Source organism: Macaca nemestrina, chromosome 6 (assembly GCF_043159975.1).
Source record: "Macaca nemestrina isolate mMacNem1 chromosome 6, mMacNem.hap1, whole genome shotgun sequence".
Taxonomy (NCBI): domain Eukaryota; kingdom Metazoa; phylum Chordata; class Mammalia; order Primates; family Cercopithecidae; genus Macaca; species Macaca nemestrina.
In genome coordinates this window covers 46328282-46352296 of record NC_092130.1, presented here as the reverse complement: position 1 = coordinate 46352296, position 24015 = coordinate 46328282, and the positions used below count along the sequence as shown (strand labels likewise).

At 52.1% G+C, this 24015-nt stretch overlaps 1 long non-coding RNA gene across 2 annotated transcripts in view; it reads right to left on the bottom strand.

Annotated features, from left to right (window-relative positions):
• The window catches only part of LOC105467146 (uncharacterized), a 35163-nt gene extending 14975 nt beyond the window's left edge, over nucleotides 1-20188 (bottom strand). Inside the window, exons 1-3 of one of the 2 annotated variants that reach the window (XR_011624677.1) lie at nucleotides 19591-20188; nucleotides 19174-19341; nucleotides 708-842 (exon numbers count right to left, since the gene is read on the bottom strand). This is a non-coding gene — a long non-coding RNA (uncharacterized lncRNA). Of the gene's footprint in view, nucleotides 1-707; nucleotides 843-19173 lie in introns of both variants that reach the window. The other variant, XR_003014782.2, reaches the window with a different exon arrangement.
• Nucleotides 20189-24015: the final 3827 nt, after the last annotated feature.

Genomic DNA, 24015 nt, shown 5'->3' with positions numbered 1-24015 from the left:
CCCAAGAGTACTCGAATATTCACAAGCTCTTAGAGGCTCTGGGCCACTTAGCATCAATTTTGCAGAGTCTTTTTAATTAAGGAAAACAGATGGGCACGGACGTGTAGATTCTTGACAGCTTTTGCCAAAGGAAAAACAGCTGTTTCTAGGACGTTTCACACCATTTTCCTCCCGTCCCAGGACCTCCTTCTGGTCAGTGCCTGGTGCTTTATTTCTTCTCTTTCTTTTTCTTCCTTCTTCTTTCTTCTTTCTTTCTTCCCCTTCCCCTTCTCCTCCTTCTTCTCCTTTTCTTGGGGGTTGGGGGATGGCAAAATCTCCAATACGGGCAGCACAGAGGAGAATTTCACAGATTCAGCACATTCCCATCCCACTACTCAAAAATTCAGGTGCCTGATTTTCCCTTGTGACGTGCATCTTAATGGTGCGCACGAGGCACAGTGAGTGGTTTTGAAGGCAGGTTCCTTATCATGGAGCGTTATCTTCACCATCAAAGTACACTTGAAGAAAAAAGCAGTTTCAACATCAAACCTGAAGGTTTGACTGTTAAAAGGAAGAGCCGGGACAAAGCGACCACAGCTTTTATCACAAATTCATGAGGGCGGCGTGCGGTGGGAATACTACATTTTGGGCCTGCTGCTGAGAATGCCTCCATGGCCTTTGAACAAAAAACAAACCATGCTGTGGAAATTGCCGGTAATTGTCTTTACCTACGGTTTCAGAGGGCGCACACCGGGCCTTGTGGTTGTGGGCGCCGTTTCATGCTGGGGTTCGCGTCCCTCCTCTGTTTGGCATACAGAGAGTGGAACAGATCAGGGCCTCAGATCTGTGTGCACCTGCGGTCGCTGCAAGGAAGAGAGGCGGATTGCTGAGATAAGGCAACAATGGAAAGTTTCTCACCTGAAAGGTCCGGGGAAGAGCCAGGAGGCCTGGGCGCTGGGGAGATTCATCTACCCCAGAAAAATAGGGAGTGGGGAGGAAGCCAGCCCACAGCCCAGCCCCCTCCACCGAGGAACCCCAACCCCACAAGCCTCACTTTCTCAAATGGTTTCTTCAACATCAACACCCAGGGATTCCTTGCACCCACTGAAAGGCAGTACAGTACTCGCCTTCAAATATCCATAGTTCTTCTCAAAAACAAAAAGAGTGGCCGGGCATGGTGGCTCACACTTGTAATCCCAGCACTTCGGGAGGCTGAGGCGGGCGGATCACCTGAGGTCAGGAGTTTAAGACCAGCCTGGCCAACATAGTGAAACCCCATCTCTACTAAAAATACAAAAATTAGCCGGGCGTGGTGGTGGGCGCCTGTAGTCCCAGCTACTCAGGAGGCTGAGGCAGGAGAATGACTTGAACTCGGGAGGCGGAGGTTGCAGTGAGCCGAGATTGCGCCACTGCACTCCAGTCTGGGAGACAGAGTGAGAGAGACTGTGTCTCAAAAACAAAACAAAACAAAACAAAAAAACAAGGAGCTCTGACAACGACTTGTTGAGGGAAAAAGCAGAAAATCTCTGAGCAAGGGAACCCATCCCCAGAGCCCCCAACGAAACCCATCACAGGTCCCAGTGCTGGGCTAGGCACAGGGTGGGCCAAGTGCTACTAAAAAGGGGACCCCCAAGGCCTGCTGAGCTTCCAAGCTCTCTGGGGGTCAGGAAGCCCCACTAGCCTGTGGCTCCATCAGTCAGGGCAGGCCTAGGCCTGAGCCAGGCTGGGAGAGACAGCTGGAGGGGGGCTGACCACAGGCATGGAGGAGTCAAGGGAGAGCATTCCAGGGGTACCAGCAGGCAAAAAAGAGAGAAGGAGGCAAACTGGGGAAGGTGCCAGGCTCAATCATTCAATGCCTCCGTTTTTGTTTTCTTAACCCTTTTTATTGTGAAAAGTAAAACACTCAGGAAAAGTACATAAAGCATAAATGTATAACTTAATGAATTATGACAAAGTGAACACTCATGTGGCCACCTCCAGGATCAAGAAATAGAGCATGGCCTATCCCCTGGAAATGTCCCACCTACATCTTTCCCCTCGCTCCTGACTGAAGGTTACCACTATTACCACTATTCCAACTTAGGGTGATCGCTTGCAACGTTCAAAGTTTTCCCCAAGCTTGCCTCTCCCCAAACACCATGGAATAGCTTGTCCAGTTGTGAACTTCATACAACTAGGCTCAATCACACACATCCTTTCAGCTTTTGCTCCACACGTCGTGCTCAAAGTTCATCCACACTGTTGCATGCAGCCATGGTTCCTTCATCGTCATGGCAGCTGGCCCCTTTGCCTACTTTGGTGCCCTAATTCTCAGTTTGCAAGAAGCCAAGACTGCGGGAGCCCAGAGTTCTTGCTTGCCTGCACCAGCCAGGGGTGCCCAGCCTGCCACAGGCTCTGGGGCTTTGCCTGGACTCGCTTTTCTCCAGATGGCCACCTGCAGGGACAGGCGAGGACAAAGAGCAGAGTGCTCCCAACTGTCTCTGCAAAGCTTTGCATGGGGGCACACCCCAGGCTCTGAGCTGCTCACCCCAGCCTCAATGCAGATGACTGATGAGGACAGTAATATATGACTGCTCTGCCAGCTCTGAAACCAGCTGGGCACTGGGACCAAGCAATAAACTGGGCACATCCCAAATGAGAAGCAGGTGGCTTCTTAGGACCATATTTCTCAACATCCTGCCCTTATGGTTTGCCCTTTATCCAATGTGGTTCCCATTTGAAAGAGCCTATAACCCATACGAAAAATGATAGAAATTATAGCTCGCCATCCCAGCCTAGCTGTTTAGGATACTGGAAGAAACATTAAGGCAGGGCTGCCATGATTATAAGGTAGAGGCACTAGGGAGAGGTGGGGGGAGCCAGGCAACCCCCCAACATGCCTTTCCCTGCTCCCTTCTGCATGCAGAGTAGCCAGTTCACTTCTCCGAGGTACCTTTGAAAACGTGGCTCATGATCAGGTGCAGTGGCTCATGCCTGTAACCCCAGCACTTTGGGAGGCCAAGGCGGGCAGATCACTTGAGGTCAGGAGATCGACACCAGCCTGACCAACGTGGTGAAACCCCGTCTCTACTAAAAATACAAAAAAATTAGCCAGGCTTGGTGGCGCATGCCTGTAATCCAAGCTACTCGGGAGGCTGAGGCAGAATGGCTTGAACGTGGCAGGCAGAGTTTGCAGTGAGCTGAGATCGTGCCACTGCACTCCAGCCTGGGTGACAGAGTGAGACTCTGTCTCAAAAAAAAAAAAAAAAAAAAAAGGAAAGAAAATGTGGCTCAGTAGGAATTAGTGAGGCGGGCGCCAAAGTGCTCATCCAGTCTGGGGAGGACCCAAATTTCTGCCCCATTTTTTCCTTCCATCAGTCCCCACATTCAGGCCAAGCTAGGTCCCACCTCCAAGTACTACCCATGCTGCCTGAATGTCCTCTCACCTACCCAAGGTTTGCCCTTCCCAGGCCCCAGGAGCTGCTCTAATTCTTCGTGGACTATTCCTGGGTGGTTGGTTCAGAGACCCACTGATGTCCTGCCCCCAAACGCCTGGCATTTCTCCTCTTCTGAACCACACCAATTAGCCTTGATTACAGAATGCACGCATTGTTCTCTAACAGTTTCATATGTGCAAGCCCCAAATCCCCAGATGGGGAGGGTGCGTCTATGGTGGGGGTGGAGCTAAGCCAAGCCTCTGCTCCTCTCTGGGCCTCAGTTTTTCCATCTCTGAAAGAAGGAGATGGCACAGAGACTCCATAAGCCCCCTTCCCCACAACCTGAAATGCTTTGGCCTGGTTCTCTGGTCTTCAGGAAAGATAAGTGATGATTGGCTGTCCTCCCACCCTCAGCCTCCACCCTTGGGCCCCGTGCCAGGAAACCTGCTCCCACCAACCTTCGCTCAAGGTCGCAGCCCTTGGCCTCCACCCCCAGCCCTACCCCCTGCCACTGAAAGGCAGCATTGGGGCAAACATCCTAAACCACCGAATGCTTCTAAAAATACGGTGTTTTTGTCAGAGAGCAACCTTCTACTTCCTTCAGGCTTTGATCTCCATGCAACCCACAGAGGAGAAGACACACTTACAATAACAGTTTAAAGCCTTCATCTTCCTTTGGGGTCTACCTCTCAAGGATTCTGAATCCCCAGCTGGGTGGTGGTAACCTGTGGTCCTTCTGAGCATGCTCAGATCCAACTGCAGTGGCTCAGAGACTTCACACAGCTGGTCCCACCCCAATCTATGGTCAGGAAGAAAAGTCCAAAACAGAGAGGCTGCCAGGGCACAAACTGGCCACGGAACACTATGCAAGTTTATAAGGCCCTTTACTATCTGCACTCTAAGGAGAAAAATTAATGCTATAGGGTAGGGCAGAATAAAATCAGTGCTCAAGCACAGAAATGGGCTGTGAAAAGGAACGGAGGGTCTAACTCTAGCACAGTCCCTGGACAGCACAGACAACAAGTATTTGTTGAAGTTTTCATAAAGATTAAGAAATAGAGCATGTCTTGTCCCCTGGAAATGCTCCCTGTCCCACCCACATCCTTCCCCCTTCCTCACTGAAGGTTACCACTATTCCAACGTAGGGTAACCACTTAGAACTTTCCAAGTTTTCCCCCACCTTGCCTCTCCCCTGACACCACAGAATCTTTATGCGTGGTCAGATCAGATCTGACTGGGCAGATGGGGAAAGTTCTTCACACAGCCTTGTGAACTGGACATTGGAAGGATGTCGATCAATGGGGACAGAGAAGTAAAGGGAGGTCCTGGCAAAGGGAACAGCATGGGCAAAGACCGGGCCACACTGAACAAGAAAAGCACAAATGCACACCATATTTGGCAGAAACAGAAGCATGGAAACTCTCCCACTAGGTCTGCAGACACACGAGCTCTTGCTGCCCTGCTGGAAACACAGGTACAAGCAGAAAAAACAGAGACAGTGATAAAAGGATCATCTATAAACACCGACTGTGTACCAGGCACCGTTCTAAGCACTGACCACATGGGTCCTGGCAACAGAACTGAGTTGTCATTGTCCACATTTTTTCTGGAGGGAAACAGAGCCTCAGAGAGGGGACGTTCTTTGGCCCCAGATTAGTGACAGAGCCAGATCTGAAACCATGCAACCCAGCTCCTGATGAATAAGCCCACGCAGGCTGCACTTGAGCCTTCATGCAGGCTGGGTGTGTGCTTGATATGTCAGATCCTGGCCTTCCTGCTTCAGCAGGTGTCCAGGGAATAACCCCAGTGCCATGTACTCAGGTCTCCTTTGCACCATTCTCTGCTCATTGCTTCATTTAGTCTCCCAGCAACCCTTGAACTAAGTCCTGGTGTTTGTTATCAAAACCAGATGAGGAACCAAGACTCATTGTGATTAACTCACATAGTTACTAAGTGGTAGAGTGGGGATCTGAACCCAGATCCCTCTAATCCCAAATCCTGTGCCCCTAACTTCTGTATTCTAAGGCCTCTCTAAATATCACCCCCTGCCTGGGAATTCCAGACTGTGAGTAATTCAAACATGTCTGAAAAAGTCAAAATCACTATAATTTCCTAAAGACTTTAATAGAGGCAGAACATCTCACTTCAAAACAAAAAAATTATCAGCAAAACTGCCAAGGGGGCTCTGAGTCACTGTCTTGGGCTTCTCCTTGTTTTGGAGAGGGAGGTGTGTGGAAGAGCTCGAGGGCACAGGCCAGCCTTGAAAGAATAAGGGTGGGGTCCTGGCTTTGTCCTTCATGTGCTGTTGAATCCTGGGGTAATGTCTTGACATTTCTGGATTCATTAAATTAGCCGGGCGTGGTGGTGGACACCTGTAATCCCAGCTACTCCGGAGGCTGAGGCAGGAGAATCACTTGAACCTGGGAGGCAGAGGTTTGCCGTGAGCTGAGATCGCGCCACTGCACTCCAGCCCAGGCAACAGTGCAAGACTCCGTCTCAAAAAAAAAAAAAAAAAAAAAGATGTGTTGGTTTCCCTGGGTGACCTCTGACACTGATTCTGAAATCACTGGTGTCAGATTACCCCAAAACCCCAGCGATCCCCTATACAGAAGGAACAAAAGTACTATACTTATAGGATTGACACACAGTTCAGTAAATTCACTGCTAGGGCTTAGGTTACTATAGATTTGCACGCAAGTCTTCCCTCTCCATTGCACCCCTTGCCACTTCTCAGGGACCAGTGGAGTTGCTAGAATTTCCTTGTCTGGTGGTTCACAGCTTTGACCAAGGTTTGCCAAAGACACCTGCAGCAAAGGCCTCTTTCAAGCTAATGCACAATCATCCTTCCAGGGGGATAAAGGTGATTTATGGATTCATGACCCTGAGTCATAAATCTACCAGCTATCTGCTATAGTTGGGAACAGCAGCTTTCTGGCCCTTGGCAACCCTGCATGTACTTGTGAGTCATCTAAGCACAGGTGCATTTCAATTGATAGAGCTGGATATGGGTCCTGAAAGGTTAGATGTAAAAAGAACCTCATTTCAAATGCCCTGGGGGAAGCCCTTGGCTTTCTATAATGGATAATACCACTGCCTGGCTTTTGAATGCAGTTATATACTGATGTATTGGGAGTATGAGGTATGGTGAGGAAGGTGTGTACAGTGGCAAGATTGACACACACGCATTTAAGTGTGTGTGTGTGTGTCCAGAATGGCCCAGGTTGTGTTCCTTTAGAGCGGTGTCCCAGAGTTGTGCAACATGGTAGCCATGCATATGTTTATAGCGTGTCCACAGGAAAACAGACCAGGCCATGCACTCCAGGCCAGGCCAGGCTGTCCCCTCATGATGCAAAGCTGAGAATCCCATCTCCAGCCAAGCCCAACAAACCTGTAATTGCCTAGCTGGCTGGTGATGTCTTTCCACAGGGTCTGACCAGGCTTCCCAGATGTGACTTCAGATGTGCACTGGTGTTAAGAGCGTGAGTCGGCAGAGAAGCATTCCAGTTCTTCCGTCCAGGCTCTTCGATCAGGCCCAAAGCAGTGGGCTGGGTACAGGAGAATGGGCCTCTTGGGTCAGCCCTGAGCATACATGGCTCCACCTGCACCCACAGAGTTCTGGGGGTGGTGGGGATGAGGGTAACACTCTCTGCTGCCCAGAGAGGACTGAACCCAGGAAGAAACAGGCTGCTGAGCTGATACTCCCCAGACAGGGATAGAAAGTGGCAAAGGCAGCCCCTCTCTTGTGGGCCTTTCCCTATTCTGGGAAGCACTGTGGATACCTCTGAATGTCTCCCAGCTGTGAGTATCCCGTCTACCTCATCTGAGAGTAATTGTTACTTTCCTGCAATCTGTAGCACCAACCCCACTGAAATACCCAAGAGATAAGAGCTGTGTGATCCTGGACTCCATAAGGTCAGTGAGGGGGTGGGTGGAAGGCAGGTGCCCTGCTTCTTGGCTTAATGCAAAGTCAACAGGCTTGAGCACTGCCTCATCCAAGCAAGCACGAAGCTATTCCAGCCGGAGCGCTTGGATCCTTCCTGCAGGTGAAGGTCGTTCACATTCCAGGCAGCTCTGGGCCCTGGCCTCCACACTGCGTACCTGGGCAGTCAGAGGGAGTGCCTGATGGATATCTGCCCTGCCTTGTCTGTCTTCCCATCAGGGTCCAGCCCAGGTACTGGAACGACGACAGAGTTTCTTCCAGATCAAACCCTGGTCAGTTAGAGGAGCGACGGATTGAAAAGACATGAAATGGCCGGGCGCAGTGGCTCACACCTGTAATCCCAGCACTTTGGGAGGCTGTGGTGGGCAGATCAATGAGGTCAGGAGATCGAGACCATCCTGGCTAACATGTTGAAACCCCCGTCTCTACTAAAAATTAAAAAAAAAATTAGCCAGGTGTGGTGGCGGGCGCCTGTAGTCCCAGCTCAACTTGGGAGGCTGAGGCAGGAGAATGGCATGAACCCAGCGGGTGGAGCTTGCAGTGAGCTAAGATGGCGCCACTGCACTCCAGCCTGGGTGAAGAGCGAGACTCCATCTCAAAAAAAAAAAAAAGAAAAAAGAGAAAAGAAATGGGGCAGCTGCCTTTGTGCTCCCCAGTGAGAGGCCCTAATGCCAACGGGCAGCCTGCAGAGTAGGGAGGAGCTGCCCTGGGCCCCACAGCTGCCATGTCCAGGGCAGAGTACACAGTGATGGGGCTGCCAGGGCCACTGCTGGGCTCCTGCCCAGGCTACAAAGGCCTGGGGAAACCCAAGGAAATGTCTTCAATTTAACCAAGAGCTCTGAGTTTCCCACGTACACGCTGCAGAACCCAGGAGTCACCCCACTTAGGAGCATCAGTTCCTCCACATGTCCAGTTTCCTTTTCTAGCATTTCCCAAGGGGAACTCCACAAAACGCCAATAGATGTGCCATGTAAAAAAGGTGGTGTAGTCAAATACATTTGGAAAATTTGAGATTAATTAAAGTGATTGTTTTCTGAGCAGAATATCTCAGTGCCTTTATTTAACATGCAAATATGCATCTCAAAACTCCAAGAGGAGGCCAGGCACAATAACACACACCTATAATCCCAGCAGTTTGAGAGGCTGAGGCAGGAGGCTCATCTGATGCCAGGAGTTCGAGACCAGCCTGTGCACTACAGCGAGACCCCATCTCTACAAAAAATTTTAAAATTAACCAGTGTGGCGGCACGTGCCTATAGTCCCTGCTACTCAGGAGGCTGAGGTGGGGTGATTGCTTGAGCCCAGGAGATTGAGGCTGCAGTGAGCTATGATTGCATCACTGCACCCCAGTCTGGGCAGCAGAGTGAGACTCTGTCTCAAAAAATAAATAAATAAATAAATAAATAAATCCAAGAGGAAGACAGAGTGGACTGTTTGCCAGATGCGATCTAACTTTTTCTCATAGACTATCACAAGACTGGGATTTATTGGAATCCTTGGTGGCCTTCTTCTATACCTAATGCTGCCATCCCCTCCCACTGCCCAAAGATCCTAGTGAGCTGGGAGAGGTGAGCTGAGGCACAGCACTCTAGCACTGCACTGCCCAGTTTAGCAGCCACCAGCCACACATGGCTATTTACATTTAAATTAATTGCAACTAAATCAAATGTAAAGTGCAGTTCCTCGGTCACACCAGCCCCACTGTAAGCGCTCAATGGCCACATGTGGCTAGTGGCTACTGTACCGGACAACACAGAGAACATTTCTGTCACTGCAGAAAGTTATGGAGGAACGGTGCTCATCTAGCTTCTAGAGAGGCTGGGAGACAAGCCCAGAGCCATAGAAAAATTCTAGGAAAGAGCCAAACCGGCTTCACCCTCCCGCTCTTGGCCTCAGAATCTGAGAACCAAGCTCCCTTGAGACCGATAAGCCATGGATGCCAGCCACTGAGTCAGACTCTACCCAGTGCGCCAGAAGAGTTTCACTGAAACTGCAAGGAGGCGCGTGTTTCCTTTCCCCAGGGCCCGGGATTGTGCGGGGCAGCCCCTGACTCCCACGCCTTGGTTCCCTCCTAGGGGCTTCCTCCTCAGCCCTCCCCAGGCCCCACTGACACTGCCGAGAGCAGTGAGTCCTGAAGGGGGAAAGGAGGGGTTGCGCTCCTCTCTCCAGTGCTCCTCTGAGGAGTCCCAGTCCCAGAGTGTCCTCACCCTCCATGCCAGGTGACAAGGCATCTAAAAGATTGCCTCTGCCCCCAGCCAGGGACTGGGCCCACAGCTTGACTGAGCAGCCCTGGCTGCAGGATTTGGGGTAGCTTCCAGGAGCTGTCTCTGCCAGGGCTCTCGGCATGATCCAATCCCAGTCTTGGGGAGGGGGCTGTGGGCCACCCAATCTCTCCTTTATCTAGTGGACTAAGGATGATCTGCTCCCACACCCCTGCCTTCCTCCTTTCTATGCTTATCTATATTTTCTTTTCTCTTCTTCTTCTTCTTCTTTTTTTTTTTTTTTTTAATTTGAGACAGGGTCTCACTCTGTCACCTAGGCTGGAGTGCAGTGGTGTGATCAACCTTCACCTCCTGGGCTCAAGCGATCCTCCCACCTCAGCCTCCCAAGTAGCTGGGATTACCACACCTGGCTATTTTTTATATTTTAGAGAGAGGGTTTTGCCATGTTGCCCAGGCTGGTTTTGAACTCCTGAGTTCAATCCATCTGCCTCCTAAAGTGCTGGAATTATAAGCATGCGCCACTGCACCAGCCCCATCTTTAGACAGACAGTTATGGGCTCTCCAGCAGGCAAACTAAGGCCTAGCTAAGGGGCTTGCAGCCCCCTCTGGGGAAGCTGTGGATTTCCTGGGACTCAGCCCATTGCTAGAGACTCATGGTCCCGGCGCACATCCCCACCAGCGTCTCCAGTGTTGCCTTTCTCAAAGCACAAGCCCGTCTCATAAAAAGATACCAGCATTAGTGCTGTCAGGACCCTTCACATCACTGCAATTAATGAACCCCCACAGTCTCAAACATCCTGTTTCCAACATTTTGATAATGGCATCCTGTTTTCTTCTGGAAGGAAACCCAGGTTGGATTGATTAACAAATACAATCATTATTTAACCTCAGAACTTGGTTTTGAAATTAATTTACAATAAAAGAAAAAGTCCTCACTAAATAACCTCTCTAATTACATGTTAAGGGCTCAGAATGGAAAACATTCAGGAACACAAAAGACCCAACCAAGCTCATTAGCTCTGTTTGCCTCTAACTTATCTCTATGGCAACTCACAGAGGGTCCAGGGAAAAAAAGGTTTTTAAAATTAGATCATCAAGAACTTCATCCAGAACAGCCACAACACAAAACTCTTTCAAAAAGCCTTTGGTTGATGAAATGGTGAGGGTATGTTTCCTGATCACAGATGAGCACAGGCATAGGGAAGCCTCTTCCTGGAAGCCCTCGGCCACCTCGGTTCACCCTGTAGAGGTCATTTCAATGGCTGGAAGGTGCTCAGCCCCGCAGCCCACATCCACAGTGGAGGGGCCACTGGTGAAGGTGGGGAAAATGCTCCTCTGGGTGTGGCGGGGAGAATAGGAGAGTGTGTATTTTCTCAAAATGAGGCCCACAGACATAGAAGGAGCCAGACATCTAATTTTTCCTGCAACTGCAGCTCAAGATTCTGCAGGTTTTTACACTGGGACTCTCACAGGACAAGTCTTGCCAACACAAGGATTCCTTTCTTCTTCTTCTTCTTTTTTTTTTTTTTTTTTTTTTTTGCGAGTTTTACTCTAGTTGCCCAGGCTGGAGTGCAATGGCAAGATCTTGGCTCATGGCAACCTCTGCCTCCTGGGTTCAAGTGACTCTCCAGCCTCAACCTCCCGAATAGCTGGGATTACAGGTGCCTGCCAGGACGCCTGACTAATTTTTGTATTTTTAGTAGAGATGGGGTTTGACCATTTTGCCCAGGCTGGTCTCAAACTCCTGACCTCAGGTGATTCGCTAGCCTCGGCCTCCCAAAGTGCTGGGATTTCAGGTGTGAGCTACCATGCCCTGCTTTTTCTTCCTCGTCTTCTTCTTCTTATTATTATTATTATTTTGAGACAGAGTCTTGCTCTGTCACCCAGGCTGCAGTGCAGTGGTTCAATCTAAGCTCACTGCAACCTCCATTGCCTCTCGGGTTCAAGCAATTATCCTGCCTCAGCCTCCCAAGTAGCTGGGATTACAGGTGCCCACCATCATGCTGAGATTGCAGGCACCCACCACCATGAACGGCTAATTTTTGTATTTTTGGTAGAGACAGGTTTTCACCATGTTTGGCCATGCTGGTCTCAAACTCCTGACCTCAGGTGATCCGCCTGCCTCAGCCTCCCAAAGTGCTGGGATTACAGGCATGAGCCACCGCGCCCGGTCAAGGATTCCTTTCTTTTGGACCAGTCCTCTGCTAACCTCTGACAATGCTGGACAGGTGGTGGTGTCCTGGTGGCCCTGACCACCAGCTCCATCTTCTGGGTGACAGAGCAAGATCCTGTCTCAAAAAGTAAAAGTTAAAAAAGAAGGTGGTTGAGAGAAGTGAGAAAGTCCACCTCCGGGAGGCCGTGCAGCATGTTCAACATGACTCCGCAGACGTGATGCCCTGACCCTCTGCAGCTGTGCCAGACTATGCCAGGCTGGTCAGATAAGGAGCATGAGCCAGAGGAGGAAGTGGAAAAGAAGGGGATGAGAGGGACCCCATAGGCTCTAGCCTCCTCTAGCATCCCCAAACAGCACATTTAGGGCCCTGAGAAGCAGAGGGGCTTTCTGGGAATGTAAAAGGCTGGTCCCATTGAGGGGCAATTCTGTATCGACAGAGGGTAAGCCGGAGCCACCCTCCCCCAGCCAGACCCAACCAGATGCTGGCTTTTTCTGATGGCCTAAATCGCAGTCCACCCAAAGCCCTACTTCTAAGAGGCTGTGCTGGACCTGAAGTACACAGGCTGTGAGCTGGTAAGTTTCGATGAGTTCTGCCTTTCTTGCCTGTCCACCTCTCTGCCTGCCTTCTTTCTCTCCTGCAGGGTCTCTATGGGTCTCCATTTCTCCTCTGTGTCAGGATTTTACCCATTATTTGTGCAGCCCCTGTGGCACCTGGTCTCCCTGTTCATTGCTTCTTCAGGATCGGAGCCTGGAGTCCAGCCTGGCTTGCCCACTTCTCCTGAACAGGTTCGGCCTTCGAAATTACAGGCCTTCAAACATGACTTTGAATCTGGTGCAGCTGAGCTTGTTTGTTTTCCTACCCATTGTGGACTAGAACTTGGACCCTTTGCACTTTGCTTCTTCCCCAAGTGACTCAGCCCTCTGGGAGAGCCCCTCAGGTTAAGAGTAGGAGCTGCGTGGGCCCTGGTCACGGTGGCCTTAGCCCCCTACCTGTGCAGGCTGCTCTGTCACCCAGTCTGGAGGGCACTGGCGCAATCACAACATGCAGCAGCCTTGACCTCTTTGGCTTAAGCAATCCTCCCAGCTCAGCCTCCCAAGTAGCTGGGACTACAGGCGCATGCCATCATCCCAGCTAATTTTGTTTTTATTTTTTGTGGAGACAGGGCCTCCCTAAGTTGCCCAGGCTGGTCTCAAACTCCTGGGCTCAAGTGATCCTCCAATCTCAGCCTCCCAAAGTGCTGGGATTGTGGGTGTGAACCACCATATCTGGCCCCAACTACCTTCTTTATCTCCCCAGAATCCATTGTCCAGGCCCAGGGTTGAGGCAGAGTGGGAAGGGGTCTGTCCCACATTCCCCAGGCCTCGCTGGTACAGCCTGGCCCCTTGGCTGGTGTGGGGTCAATCCAAACATGCCCTGTGAGCCCAGCCTTGTGTGCATAGGCACAGGCAGCGAAAACAGAAGCAGCAGGATGCTTTTTATTTGTTAATCTAGCTTGATGCCCTACCTCCTTCTCACAAGAAGTGGAGGCCCCTCACGGAGTACTAAGTGCCAGGAGTATAGACTCTAGCAGTGGCCTGGGCTGGTCTCCAGGAGTCAGGGCTCTCCCTGAAAGCAAGCTGGGGTTAAATATTTTTAGGGCAGAGGAGGCACAACCAGCCAGAACTACCTTCCTTTCAAATCTTACCCAGCCACTAAGCTTTGAGAGTATCCCCCTCATTTACATACATTTACATTTGATTTACATACGATATAAAGAATGGAAAATTCCCCCGTGCTTAGCTCCAAGATTACAGTCTCTAGTACTTTACTCCCACAGCTGCAGCACCCTGTGACAGGGGGTCCTGCCTGTGATCTGGATCTCAGCTCCCTGCAGCCTGGGAGCCAGCCTGCGGCCTCCTGCCTAGAGATAGCAGCTCCTGTGAAGGGGGTGGCAGCTGCAGACACAAGCCTAGCAAAACAAGGTACTTTCACATGTGACTCACACCAAGGACCAGAAGCAGAATTACAGTGTGAAAAACCAGTGCCGGCTGAGACTCCATCGGGGAATCCCCTCCAGCTCCCTCTCTGTTTCACTCCTTTAAAAAGCCCTGGCCATGCCCCAGCACTCTAGAACCCTCCAAGAAAGTGCTGTGCCTCCCATCCAGGATGGGCAGGGGCCATGGCACCTCAGCCAGGCCCCTTGACTTTCTCTCTGGGTTCTTGGGCTCAGAAATTACATCTAAGCAGAGAAAGAGGCAGAAATGGATTCATCCCGGGGGCAGAGCTGGAACTGGACCTGGGAGTAGTTGCTGCCTTGCAGGCTCCAGGGCTCCATGCTCATATTTTTCTTGGCCTGGCTTCCTCCTTCTGATCCATTCTCTGAGCTACCCATACACATGTAGCAAACTATTCTGCAAGACCACCAGAGCTGATTTCTGTTGCTTGCAAGGAGTGATCCCAACAGAAACCAGACATTCTCTGTGAAGGCAGGATGCCCCGAAGTCCTTGTCAAAGGCCACGTTCAGCTCCTGACACATGTCTGGATTTTCTGCCACCCTCAAGGGACCAGCATGGCTTCAAGTCCTGCTCCTCTCAGTTTCCAGGGGCCTGACCTCGGGCACTTCCTTCCTCCAAGCCCCTAATTCTCTCACCTGGAAGATGATGCTGTTAATTAAGAAACACAGGATTGGCAGGGCGCGGTGGCTCACGCCTATAATCCCAGCACTTTGGGAGGCCGAGGCAGGCGGATCACCCGAGATCAGTAGTTCAAGACCAGCCTGGCCAACATGGTGAAACTCCATGTCTATTAAAACTACAAAAAAATTAGCTGGGCGTGGTGGTGCATGCCTGTGGTCCCAGCTACTCGGGAGGCTGAGGTTGCAGTGAGCCGAGATCCACCATTGCACTTCAGCCTGGGCGTGCAATTTGAGACTCCTCTGTCTCAAAAAAAAACAAAGAGTCCTGGACTGTGAGCTGTTGTGAGCTTCACCAGTGTCGGCACAGGAGGTATTCCATAAATGTGAGTTAACGTTGTTCCTGTCACCATTGTTATTGCTATTGTCCTACCAGCCTGAGTAGCTGAGCCACAGTAGGGTCGAGACTCCTGACCGCTGCATCACTCTCAGGGACACCTTGTGCCATCCCTCACTGGGGTCCTCGCCAGCTGTGTGTCACACTGAGGTAGGGCTCCAGCAGGAGTCTCAGAACTGCTGAGCAGCTGCCAGGGCTCAGATGCAGCCTGGCCCTCCCATTAGGCCCCGTGTTAGCAACTTCATTCCAAGAGACACCCTTCTAGGAGTCATGGGAACCGATATGCTGGCAACCAGGCCAACTTCGGAGCCCAGGCGAGAACGCTGTCGCAGCTCCCTGGTGACTAGAACGAGACTGCGTGCCCATCCTCCACTATTCAGCGGCAGCAGCTGTGACGGTAGGTAGGCACGGGGGAGCGGTTTCCTTTTGAGGGTCCCGGGGTCCAAACATCACCCTGGTTACTTCCCACTCTTGCAGTTCAGAGGCACGACCCCTTCCAAATCCAGCCACCAGGGGGAGTCTGTGAGCAGCCCCCGCCACTCTACTGGGGACTCCAGGCCTCCCCTGGGCTGAGAAGGGAGGAGGCTGCGGAACCGGCCACCCCACCGGGTAATCCGGGGCCAGGGCAGTGGGTGCACTGGTGGTGTGAATGGAGCAGACTCCCCAGCTCCCCCCGCGGACCCCCTACCCCAAAGATTTTATTTCCACCTGTATTTTAAAAATAATATTGGCCGGGCGCGGTGGCTCAAGCCTGTAATCCCAGCACTTTGGGGGGCCGAGACGGGCGGATCACGAGGTCAGGAGATCGAGACCATCCTGGCTAACACGGTGAAACCCCGCCTCTACTAAAAAATACAAAAAACTAGCCGGGCAAGGTGGCGGGCGACTGTAGTCCCAGCTACTCGGGAGGCTGAGGCAGGAGAATGGCGTAAACCCAGGGGGCGGAGCTTGCAGTGAGCTGAGATCCGGCCACTGCACTCCAGCCTGGGCGACAGAGCGAGACTCCGTTTCAAAAAAAATAAAAATAAAAATAATATTAGGCTTGGCGCGGCAGCTCACACCTGTAATCCCAGCACTTTGGGAGGCCGAGGCAGGCGGATCACCTGAGATCGGGAGTTCGAGACCAGCCTGACCAACGTGGAGAAACCCCGTGTCTACTAAAAATACAAAATTAGCCGAGTGTGGTGGCGCATGCCTGTAATCCCAGCTACCTGGGAGGCTGAGGCAGGAGAATCGCTTGAACCCGGGAGGTGAAGGTTGCAGTGAGCCGAGATCATGCCATTGCATTCTAGCTTGGGCAACAAAAGTGAAACTCTGTCTCAAAAAAAAAAATAAAATAAAAACATTAAATATGTATATATTTTTAATTACAAAAGCAACTCACGGTCAATTCATGACATGGGTGTTCTGGATTTTCTGGCTTGTTTTACTTTGCTGTATGTTTCAAGATTTCCTGAGTTTGGGCTATGGGGCCGAGGAGGGTCCCTGCCTCTGGGCTTCAGTTTCCCCTGGGTGCTTGTCTGGAGGTCCTAGTGTTCTCTTGAGTCTCCCTGAGTTCTCAGGGAGTTGTTAGAGTCTCTTTCTTTGATGCTCAAGGCTGGTTCCAGGAAAGGTGGGACAGAGAGGACCATATCCCAGCCTCTGCTCCCAAGGCCTCTGCCCCTCCCGCAGGAGCCCTCACTGTCCTCCCTCCCCTCTGAGGGCAGGCTCAGCTCAGAGTCTCTGCTATTCCGGGCACATCATGACCCCACGCCCTGTCCAGACGGTAGGATTCTTTTATTGATTGATTGATTGATTTGAAACAGGGTCTGGCTCTGTCATCCAGGCTGGAGTGCAGTGGTGCAATCTCAGCTAACTGTAGCCTCCACCTCCCAGGCTCAAGCCATCCTCCCACCTCAGCCTCCCGAGTAGCTGGGACTACAGGCATGTACCACCATGCCTGGCTAACTTTTGTATTTTTTGTAGAGATGGGGTTTTGTCATGTTGCCCAGGCTGGTCTCAAACTCCTGGGCTCAAAGTGATCCGCCCACCTCAGCCTCCCAAAGTGCTGGTATTACAAGCATAAGCCACTGTGCCAGGCTGGTGTCATTCTTTTTTTTTTTTTTTGAGATGGAGTCTCGCTCTGTTGTCCAGGCTGGAGTGCAGTGGCATGATCTTGGTTCACTGCAAGCTGTGCCTCCCAGGTTCATGCCATTCTCCTGCCTCAGCATCCCGAGTAGCTGGGACTACAGGCGCCCACCACCACACCCGGCTAATTTTTTTGTATTTTTTAGTGGAGACGGGGTTTCACCGTGTTAGCCAGGATGGTCTCGATCTCCTGACCTTGTGATCCGCCAGCCTCAGCCTCCCAAAGTGCTGGGATTACAGGCATGAACCACCGCGCCTGGCCTGGTGTCATTTTTTAACTTCACACCAACTGACACCTTTGGTTCTCTGGATGCTCTGGCACCTGCTGTGGCAAGAGAGGTCTACTCCCATCTGCACGAGCCTCATAGTTCAGCTCCCCACCAGCCTTCGAGCTGGTGCCCTGAGTACTTCGAGACTTTCTGTGGGCGCAAAGGAAAGACCCAGACAGCATTTCTCACGCTTGAAAATGCAGACAAACTGTGAGCTTGTCTCAGGTATAAGTCCCAGCAGCTAAAGGGTTGTTTTTAAGTGCTTCCCCCCTGCAGATTTGAATCTCATCCTCAAACATAAAACGAAATGTTTACCAGCGCGCCACCACACAAGCGTGAGTAGTTCAGGCACAGGCCAGAATACCACACTATCTTGTAGCAGGAGGAGCCGAGGCAAAAAGCCTTGGGACTTCTGTCCCTCCCCAGTTTGAGGTCCTAGGAGCAGGGCTGAGCAAGAGGCACTAGGAGCACTGCTCAGCTCCTAGGTAGAGGTAGAAAGGCAGGCTCATCTCTGAGGGCCTGGGGCTTCCTCAGCTCCTCAGTTCCCACCTTCTCAGAACCAGGCACCAGACACCAGCCCCAGGGGTAGATTGGAGGGACCCTCCCGGCCCACTGTGAGTCCTGGCCTGGGTCCCGAAATCCACCACAACGGGCAAGTTACGTCACTAGGGCCCAGCCTGCTGCAACTGAGGAAACCCCCGCCCCAACCAAGGGGCTGTGAATTTCAGAAGGGGAGTTTTTGGCCACAGAACCAGTCCCACAATGAATCAGGGATGAGGAGAGAGGCCCCATGAAAGCCCTTCCCCTCATCCCTCATCTGTTTCTGCCAATATGCCAATTTTCCCAGGCCACTACAAGCCCCAAGAAGGGAGGTGACTTGCTTACAGTCAACGGGTGCAGAGGTGCTGGCAGCTGCCCACAGTGGGCGTGCATCCCTGAGTGGGTTGAGAATCCTGGAGGGAAGGAGAATGGATGGATCACCGCACAAAGGGTCTTGTACATGCAGGGCGAGAGGCACCAAAGCTCCACATAGAACATGAACAAGAATCTCCAGTTTATAAGGGTGCCCTCTCCCCAAGATGCTGCCCTCCGAGCTAGGTCCACCCTGGGGGCCCCTCGGGCCTGTTGGGGATAGGGACAGGGAGGCAAGGGATGCAGGGTGGGATTGCTTTTAACCCCCCGCCCCCACCTACCTCCTGCTTCAGCTTTTTACAAAACCATGGACCAGGAGGAGAAAGAGGAGAAAGGGAGAGAAATTCTAAAATTCTAAAAACAAAAGACCAACTTGACCACGACGGGGAAACCCTTTAAGATGTCGGTAATAACAGAGCAGTGAACAAAGACTAAAAACAGCAAAACTGACAAGGAAAACCGCAGGGGCCCACCAGTGACCCCAAAGCGAGGAGATATACTTTCACCACTCACAACGGATGCACTCGGAGGAGCTGCCCTGCCACGCCCGATCCCAGACAGCTCTGAAGTCTGCAGGCATGGGGGCAGGGGTCCCAAGCGGTTCCTTGATGCTGTCTCCCATAAACAGCATGCTATTCCCCGCAAGTGAGGCAGCACTCTGATGCCCCCACCTTGGGACAGTGACTTGGACCCATCTAGCCTACCTCCCGAGAGCTCCTGAGAGCATGGCCCTGTCTAGCCCTGGCACCCAGCAGAGGCTGGGAAATAACTCGCTCCGTGAATGGATGACCATCAGCGACCCTGAGATGCCCCGCCTCCGCCAGAAGCCCTGCAGCCCCAGGCTCTGTCCCCCTGCTGGCTGATTACACCAACCCCAGTGATCTCCTAGGAGCTCCTCTGTGTTAAATGAGGCCAGGGGAGGCCTCCAATAACTTGGGGTTCCTGCCGTTCACCACCATCCTCACAAAAGGAACAGGGCGAGCTCTCTGTAGGTTGCAGAACTAGAGTCAGTTTGGAGCCCCGAAACTTTGGAGCCCAAAAGTTTGAGTTGTATGACCTAGGCGAGTCACTTCCGCTCTCTGAGCCGCAGTTTCCACGTCTGTAAAATGGGGTTAAAAGACCTACCTCTCTGGGCTGCTGTGAGGATGAGATGAGATAACACACAGGAAGGTGTTCCCACTGCCTGAGTGTTCCCAGTCATTCTTAGGGCCGAGAGGTATTTACTGGACATCTGCTCTCTGCCAGGCCCTGGCTCTGCCCAGGGGACCCAATCATGAGTAAGACGGCGGAGTCCTGTTGGGACAAAACAGAAAATGAGAGTGAGCAAAACACCCTAGGCTGCAGCCACCACCCACACCCAGGGAAGCTGCACGGGGACCCGGGTCTCCCAGCTCCTGTGCCTTGGTCCTGGAGGCCATCTGGGGTGGCCCTGCTCCCTTGGCAGTGCCCCTACCCAGGCAAACACAGTCAAGCCCTGATCTGGCTTTGGGAGCTGCCCACACCAGAAACCCCCTCTCTCTAGAACCCCACAACGGAGCTTACTCAGCTGGAGGGAACAGGGCTGCAGTTTGCCATCGGAGTCACCCAGTAAATTAGTCAGAGGAATCTCTCCGGCCTGAGGGGGAAGGGGCCCTTCTTGGTTCACCCCTCATCCCTCTGCCGGCTGATGCGCTGTTGGTCAAAAGTGATCCAGTAGACGCTTCACCTCCGTAGAGAGGCTGCAGCCCTGGAATAGGCAGAGCTGAGTGGTGGAGAGCCCCGGTTCTGGAGACAGACCATCCTGAGTTTCAACCTTCGCTCTGCCTTTTACCAGCTGTGTGACCTCGGGCAAGGAACTTGACCTTCTTGGGTCCACTTTCCCTAATAATAGTCATTCTAAGCTCATGAGGATGTGGTAAAGACCAAACAAGGTAACTGATGTGAAGCCCCTTGCATAATACTAGGCATAGGTGAGCTGGGCAGTTAATTTGTATACATTTAACAAACACAGGACCACAAACTCTTCCAAGTACGTTAAAAACAGTAACCAGTTTAATCCTCACAAGAATCCAGTGAGACAGGCAGTGTTGTCATCCTATCTTTTTTTTTTTTGAGACAGAGTCTCGTCCTGTCACCCAGGCTGGAGTGCAACGGCGTGATCTCGGCTCACTGCAACCTCTGCCTCCTGGGTTCAAGCAATTCTCCTGCCTCAGCCTCCCGAGCAGCTGGGACTACAGGCGTATGCCTCCACGCCCAGCTAATTTTTGTATTTTTAGTAGAGACGGAGTTTCACCATGTTGGCCAGGCTGGTCTCGAACTCCCGACCTCGTGATCCACTCACCTCGGCCTCCCAAAGTGCTGGGATTATAGGCGTGAGCCACCGCGCCCGGCCCGTCATCCTATCTTACAGATGATACCGAAGAGGGTAAGTGACAAATAGGGTAAGTGACTTACAAACAAAAAAAGGGTGACCTGCCAAAGCCACAGAGCTACCAAGTGGTGGGAACAAAATGGAAACCCAGGCTCTCTTCTCTTCTGTTTCTTCCCATCCTTCTCCTTCCAGTTCCTGGTTTTAGAAAAAGTTGAAGCCCGTGAGGGGCATCTGGCTTAAGAATAATCCCTCCCTCCGGTCTCTGTCCTCCCTGGCCCCAGAAGGCCTACTGACACTACACTAGGCTGCCTCTCCAAAAAGAAGGTGATGTTGTCGGTATGAGGCCCCCCTGAGATCAGACTCTTACAGTGACCACCCCTGCTCCAACCTCCTGCCCCAGTTTGGAGCCAGAGGTGTCCAAACCTTTGCCCTCACACTCACCTCAGAGCCTGCAGCTGGTCAGCTGCCTGCAGTAGGCTCAACTGGGCCAAGCGATGGGCAGAGCCACACAGGAAGTAGAAGGGACTGCCCACAGCCTCAGAGGGGCGAGGAGGGCAGACAGCCCCTCTGCAACTTCCCTCCCTAGAGAGCCCCCAGCCTCTGCTCACACACCTCTGGTGACAGGGAGCTCACTGCCTCTGCTGCAGCCCGGGCGGGCCATGGCTGGCCAGCTCTGACTGCTAGACGTGCTTCCTCAAGCCGAGATGAAATCTCTCTGTGTAATTTCCTCCCATTAGTCCTGTCTCTGCCCCCAGGCCCCCACATGGCCAGCCGGCTCCTCCGGCCTGCAGACATCTGGAGATGGCCATCTCTTGGCAAGAGGAGTCACCACTCAGGCTGAACGTCCTGGCAGCCTCAGCCTGGCCTCAGAAAGCAAGATTCCTGGTGCCTTCCCACCCTGGTCCCCACTCTCCACCCATGACCCTTGCAAGATTGCAGGATTGCAAAGGCAGCTGCTTGCTCAGGCAACAGATGCTAAGCACCATAACAGGCCTGCTTCTGAGCTCAGCCCTGCTGCCTGGGAACAATAATAATAAGTGACAACAGTCACCACTCAGCAAGTATCTACTCTGCCCTAGACATTGGGCTAAGTACTCTACAAGCAGGAACTCATCCCATCTTCCCAGCTATTTGAGACAAGTATCACTCTTACCCCCACTCAACAGATGAGAAAAAGAAGGCTCCAAGAAGGAGGTGGCTTGCTCAAGGTCCTGCTCACACTGAGTAAGTGGAGAAGCTGAGTTCACACCCAGGCTGTGAGTTTCAAGCTCAGCTCTTGACCAACAGAAAACAAAGACACAGCAGCAGAGGGACAGGAGACTCACTCACAGGAAACAGAGGCCAACAGCTCAGGATATGATGGTGGCTTCAATTCTAAAGGCAATGAGGTTCCTGAAAGGAAAAAGGATCTCTGTGGACCTGGGGAGGCAGGGAGGCTTCCTGGATTAGGGAGAGACCAGGGATGGGCCTTAAAAAGACAAAGACGCGGCCGGGCACGGTGGGAGGCCGAGTAATCCCAGCACTTTGGGAGGCCGAGACGGGCGGATCACGAGGTCAGGGGATCGAGACCATCCTGGCTAACACGGTGAAACCCCGTCTCTACTAAAAAATGCAAAAAACTAGCCGGGCAAGGTGGCGGGCGCCTGTAGTCCCAGCTACTCGGGAGGCTGAGGCAGGAGAATGGCGTAAACCCGGGAGGCGGAGCTTGCAGTGAGCTGAGATCCGGCCACTGCACTCCAGCCTGGGCGACAGAGTGAGACTCCGTCTCAAAAAAAAAAATAAATAAAATAAAAAAGACAAAGACGCCTCTGACTGCAGAATGCCCAGCTAACAAATGAACTGGAAACCCGTCCGTCCCCACTCCCAACCCCCACACAGTGAACCATTATGCAACAGCCCTATCCCCTGGGCAGAAAGCATTTATTAAGTGCCACAGTATGCTTGGCCCATGTTAGTATTCAGCAAGGGCACAGATGAAGGTGCCATGATCCCAAGAAGTGAGAATCCATTTGGGCAGGAGGGAGGCCTGGTTAGAGGTGTGGTAAGCAGTGACTACAGGATCTGGTATAGGTCCTCGTCAAATTTATCCTGCCCACCACATCCTGTTGCTCCTTCCCCTACTATGGTTGTCCTGGGCTGGAGAGGGGTGAATATGGAATAAGACGGTGAGCTTTCCTTGGGGCACTGAGCCAAGAAAGTCTTGAAGCCCCATGCAAGGCAGTGGGTCACATACTGGGAGGTAGTCTATTCTAGGAGAGGGGGCAGACAGGGAGAGCCAGTGTCCTGGGGAGGGAATGCTTGGAGGAATTGTCCCAGGTGGCAGGGATTGGAGGACTGCAGGAACTGGGACATGAAAAGGTGCCACTCTAGGCAAGGTTCAATGGATGGCCACACTCTCCCCCAGGACCTAGTTCACCTAGGTCCCAGGGACCCTATGGGGTCAAAGTCCACCATCACCCAGAGTGTGGCTTACTGCCCCACCTGAAAAAGGCCACATCATCTTTAATCCCTCTTCTCTCCTAGGCTGACCTAGGACCTCCTTCCTCCAGGAAGTCCTCCCTAACTGCCATGTTGTGTGCCATGACATGCATAAAACAGCCAGGAGGGTTTCTGAACCCCTGGCTCTCAAAGCCTCTTTTGGGCCTGATGTCTTCCACAAGATGGTGAGTTGCCTGACGGCAGGTATGGGGCCTGCTAACTACTCCCTGGATTCTAAGTGATCACTGCTATGGATGATCCATCCTTCCATTCAGCCATCCATCCAAAAACCTCTGAGCACTGCAGGTTGCCAGTTCTGTGCCAGGCCCTAGGGATAAGCAACAAAGCCCTGTATAGCCCTGTCTCAAAAAGCAATATTGATAGTTCTTTCTCAATAAGACATTCCTCTCTCAATGTGTCTGAGGCTGTCTCCCCAGCCCGCATAGGATTTAGTGCGGGCGCATCCCTCTGTGAAACTGCAGGCGACTCCCATGTGAACACTGGGCTTTGGTGTGCTCCACCTCCTGCTGCATTTGTGACGCCTCTTGTCTCTCACCTCCAGTCTCAAAGCCGTAAGCTCTTCATGGCATCCTTAGAACTTAGAGGCACCTGACCAGACACAGTGGCTCACGCCTATAATCCCAGCATTTTGGGAGTCCAAGACAGGCAAATCACCTGAGGTCAGGAGTTTGAGACCAGCATGGTCAACATGGGCGAAACCCTGTCTTTACTAAAAATACAAAAATTAGCCAAGCGTGGTGGCGGGTACCTGTAATCCCAGCTACTGGGGAGGCTGAGGCAGGAGAATCACTTGAACCTGGGAAGCAGAGGTTGCAGTGAGCTGAGATGGTGCCACTGCCCTCCAGCCTGGGCAATAAGAGTGAGGCTCCATCATCTCAAAAAAAATAAATAAATAAATAAAATAAAATAAAAACAAAAAGAACTTAGAGGCATCTGCAGTTTCCAGGTGAATTTGGGCCCAAAGAAGGCAGAGGACTGACTTGAGTTCACTGGGCAAGCCAGTGTTGGGTTAGGGACCAGGACATAGGCTGGCACTCCCAACCCCTAAGACAACGGGTACACCTGGCAGCCTAGGACCTGGCACACAGTGGCCACTCCACGCTTGCCTTTGCTGTCGC